This window comes from Amborella trichopoda, chromosome 8 (assembly GCF_054954075.1).
Source record: "Amborella trichopoda isolate Santa Cruz 75 chromosome 8, AtrichopodaSantaCruz75HAP2 v2.0, whole genome shotgun sequence".
Lineage (NCBI taxonomy): Eukaryota > Viridiplantae > Streptophyta > Magnoliopsida > Amborellales > Amborellaceae > Amborella > Amborella trichopoda.
The window spans coordinates 7,142,609-7,147,481 of record NC_142343.1 but is presented as its reverse complement, the minus strand read 5'-3'; the positions used below and the strand labels follow the sequence as shown (position 1 = coordinate 7,147,481).

The 4,873-nt window shown below is 35.6% G+C and overlaps 1 long non-coding RNA gene across 1 annotated transcript; it reads left to right on the top strand.

Moving 5' to 3' along the window:
- On the top strand, nucleotides 1–3,531 carry LOC148780751 (uncharacterized). The gene is made up of 2 exons (XR_016039759.1): nucleotides 1–427; nucleotides 3,139–3,531. It is a non-coding gene; the product is annotated as an uncharacterized LOC148780751 (long non-coding RNA).
- The last annotated feature ends 1,342 nt before the right edge of the window (nucleotides 3,532–4,873 follow it).

The window sequence follows — 4,873 nt, the reverse complement described above, 5'->3', positions numbered from 1 at the left end:
CATATAATTTGTATAAAAATAACTAAAAATAAAATACTTTGAGACATCGGATTTAAGATCAAACGACGAGTGGCTCTCTTGATCGAAATTGCACGGCTGGATGGTAGGGAAAGCATAAATATTCTATCCAGTAAGGGAAGTATAGAAACCTTTCCCTAATCTTATTGTTTACTTTTCTTTAAAAATCGTCCTAAGCGTGTATTTTACGTAAGCGAGCAAATATGGAGTTTGTTCCTATTAGAGCATAACAAAAAAATATCACAAGTGAATTCTTTATTTTTTGAAATTTTTTATTTTTATTTTTTTTTTAAATTAATATCCCCAAGTCGCCTCACACCGGACCCAATAGCTCAGAGCATGGACATCATCATCATCAGGAGTCTAAGCATCCCTCTATGTTTTCTATCTACTCTCTGTCGATCTCCAGGTAACAATTTCTCAATTGCTCTCGTGTTTTCTCGCTCTGTAAGTCCTAGTTTTTTTTTTCCTCTGCAGCTTCTAGTGCTTTTTTATTTGTTTTTTTCTCCACTTATTTGATACACAAGCCCATGAATCCTTGCTGCTCTTTTGTTGAAACCCCTCTAATGGGTTTGTGAAAGTGGGGGTCTTTATTTGCTTGGTAATTGGTGTGTAGTTCAACTATGGCGTTGATTTGAGGATATTTTGAAGATCTAGTGAAGATTCATAAAAAATTTCTGGTAATTTTTATTTGTAGCTTCTTGTTTTGGTGGAGGGTATTCGTCCTTTTTGTGATTTATTTTGTGGGTGTCAGCCAAATCACAATTTTGCCCAATTACAAGCTCCATTTCCTCTGTATTTTTCCTAACATTTCTCTCTGTGTTGGGTTCCTTGCTCTGTTTTTTATTCATGGGTATTGTTTGCAGTTGTTCTTTGTTACAATTAGATAGATATGCTTTAGAGCTGAGTTTGAGTCCGATCCCGGGGTCTTTTCATTAGGCATGTAATTCTTGGATTGATCATAACCGTTAGTTAACATCTGTAAGACGGTCCATTTTCAGTGCCTACCCTCTACTTGTAATAAAGAGAAGAGAGATATATGTGGCTTTAAAGCTCACTTTAAATTTACAACATGCCTGTAAGGTATTTGATAAAATCGCCATGAAAAACCGGTTTTTTAATTTATTAGGAACAGGGTAAATATTAGGTATGCATGCATGGTAAGTCGTTTGATGAAATTGTTTGCCAAACAATAAAAAATACTGAATTTATAAAGTTTCTGAAATATGAGTTGACAATCAAAGAGACACAAGAAAAACATACGAGGATAATGTTTTGGTGCATTTTTGGATCATCCAGAAATAAAGTACAACCTAAATACAATGTCAAGATAGAGGCCAGCTGCATGCCAACCCAAACATGGCACAAACCCGTGGGAACGGGCAAAATTGGCCGCACCCACACTCAAAAATGAGACAAAGGCTTGGGGATGGACATCAAGAACTCCGATGATCCACAAGCTACATGAGCCTAATCACCGATCAATCAGGCGGCAAACATGCGATATAAAGCAGACTGTCAGCATTTCAAATACTCAAATACCTATAAAAAACCTGTTAAACTGTATCCGAATGGAACTGAACATGGACGGTTACGCTAAAAATTGGAGTAAGCTAGACTGTTTGTCACTTGAAGAGCTTTCCAACAATCCAAGTTTTGTCTCAATCAGAGTTATGGTTAGCAACATGCCAAATATAATTGCAGGCTAGACTGCTTGTGGCTAACAGTTCTCCATATGCGGATATATCATGCCCCCTTGCTGCTGAATATTGCTGCATGCAAGTTTAGCACAGACACATTCGGTTAAACCATAGCCACATGCGGCCTGATTTTAGCTCGGTGCAGTCTCACCACATGGGGACCTCGAGAGATGATAATTTTGTCTACACAAACCCAATTTGATCATTAAATCTTAGTTGTCTGTTCAAAATCTTATATACCTTACTTCTTTTTTATAAAGGAAAAAGTTTATATAAGGGCTTAAACAATCAAATTAAAGCGCACATCAAAAATTCACTAAAAGAGGTTGCTTAGATGATAAAAAACCCTCAATTTGATCATCTCGATCTCAAGATGCATGGACATGAGAGAAAATAGATTTCAAGTCTTGAAAATAGTGTATCTTTTAATGTATTATTTAGACCGTCAATTTTCAAGATTTTCAAGTGTTCATAAATCTGCTTATTCGGCACAATTTTTTATTCTTTAAATTTTTTAACTAGAGATAAAAATAAATTTTTAGGCCATCATAAAGCTTTTTTTATATTGAAACAACATGTTTTGGCACTACTTGAAGGTGCGTCTTACTTTAATTGTTTAGGGCATCAGCCTTGTACAAACTCCTCTCAGCCTTCATTCAATATAGTTAAGGAAAATTGAAACCAGGGATTCTATCCTAGAGAGAGAAAGCCTCGGATATATGGAGGAGATGATATTGTTCAAAGTTGCTGGTCTAACACACAGATTCATGGATATTTTGGTTTCAGAGTGTCAAAAAACTTTTAATTTGAAACATAAGCCGATTCAATAGAAGAGGAATAGTAAATATTTTCTCCAAAAAATTGTATCAAGACTCTTCTTAGGAAATGCCAGGAACCTGATAGATCGGAACAAAAGAGAATATAGCCCTGAATAACCATCAGGGTTTAGAACTACATTCCGATACACAAGTATTTAAAAATTGAGGGGATTTATTGGAGACAAAGATCAATAGCAAAATAGCTAAAAAATGAGGGGCCTAAATACAAATTTTTTTTCACTCTATTATAAATGCTAGAAGTACAATGAGCTAAAAAATGAGGGGCCTAAATACAAATTTTTTTTCACTCTATTATAAATGCTAGAAGGGCAATGAATAGTTTTAATGGATTACATAATCATGGTGGAGTTAGATGATGAGGAGGTTTGGAAAAAAGCTATTATTAATTTTTCCAATGAAGCGTTCACCGATGAGCAGAGGCCAAAAATTAACCTTAGACGTGTACCATTTAAAACGTTCCCTCTAACAAATCCAGATCATTTAGAACTTCTTCTCTGTGAAAGTGATATAGAAGAGATAGTTTTCTCTTTGGTGGGTATAAAGCTCCTGGACTTAGTGGTTTTTCCTTGGCTTTTCTGCAGCTGTGAGTATTATTTTATTTTGATGGTTGGGGAGTTTTAAAAGTTCGCCTCGCCTTCAATGAAACTCTGTGTTTTGACGGACTCCGACATGATAGTTACTCCTTGAGGATGAGTCTATCTTCCCGCATCAAAGAGTAGCCATGAGCATCAGAGCCAACCAACACACATGGGAGAGAGAGGTACACAATAGATGAAGAAAAACTTGTATTCACTAATCCGCAAATGCTTATAACTCTCTGAGTTACCCCGCATATAAAATGTCTTCTTCCTGGTGTCGGCAATTTGATTTACAATGAATGGTCTAGATTTGTACAAGTGATGATAATCCAAAAGCCAGGAAAACTCTAGTCATTCAAGAAAGATCTTCTTCTACAATGTCTTCCTGAGGATAAATCATTAAGTCTTTTTGGACTTCCTTTGACTTCTCTAGATTTTTCTAGAACTTTCTAGACAATTATGATGAATTTAGAACCTTCTAGACAATTATGATAAAAAATACCAGACTATGTATAATATATGTACAAAGTTTTGTAGGGATACCTCACAAATTAGTTGGGTCTAACATTCTCTGACAACTAATTGGGCATGTTGCACTTTCTTCATGACACTCCCTGATCAACTTCTTAGGCACATACATCCACTCCATGATTCGAACCATCAAGTTTTTCCCTTAAGTACCACCTCAACTGAATCCTTTGACAAGAGCTCATGCTACGGTCCTTCCTTTTTTACCTTGTCACGAACCAGCCCTTGGAGTTGGCAAACAGACGCCATGAATTCTAGTTTGTTGCTGCTTGCTTTCTTTATCCAATGGGAAAAGTTTATATACAACCTAGGATCTAAATAATCAAATTAGAGCCTACATCAAAATTTTCACTAGGAGATGTTGTTTTGATGCCCGAATGTTATCAAATTGATCTTCTTGACATCAGTATGCATTGACATGAGAAAAAAGTGGATTTCAAATTTTGAAAATAGTGTACTTGTAACGTATTTTTGGACCGTCAATTTTCAAGATTTTCTATGTTCTCATAGATCTACTCAATATACACTATTTTTTAAACTTTAAATTTTATAATTAGTTATGAAAATATATTTTAAAGTATCACAAAAATTTTCAGTATGAAAACCATATTTCTCGACACTATTTGAAGGTAGGCTCTAAGTTGATTGTTTAGAGCCTCGGCTCTATACAAACCGCACCCTTATCCAATTCCACCTGCCATTCTTCTTTAACAGATCGGTCATGAATGTTGCATTTTCCGGAATTAAGATTCGCCCCAAATGGCATCGCGATCTCTACAAATATGGAATCGAGATTTTAACCTCTTTGGAATCGAGCATTTCACCTATTTCGAGTCGAACCATATGGAATTAAGAATTCTTTATATATGGAATCGAGATTCTAAAATCTTTGGAATTGAGATTGATACAAGTTTAGAATCGAGATTCATATCAGTTTGGAATCGAATTTCAATCCCCATGGCAATACAGATCTGTATTTTTATGGGGTTGAGTTTTAACGCCTTGGAATCTAGATTCCTATATCAATGATAACTTGCACCTAAACCACTTAGAGCCATGTCAAGAAATCAATATCAGAAGTCTCAAGGCTGTCAATTGGGATACTACCATGGTAACAAGCTAAAGACCACTGACATTACAAGCTATGTCTCCTATAAATTTCCATTTGGACTCATAATCACCCTAGCGGCTTTTCGCACCTTAATGAATA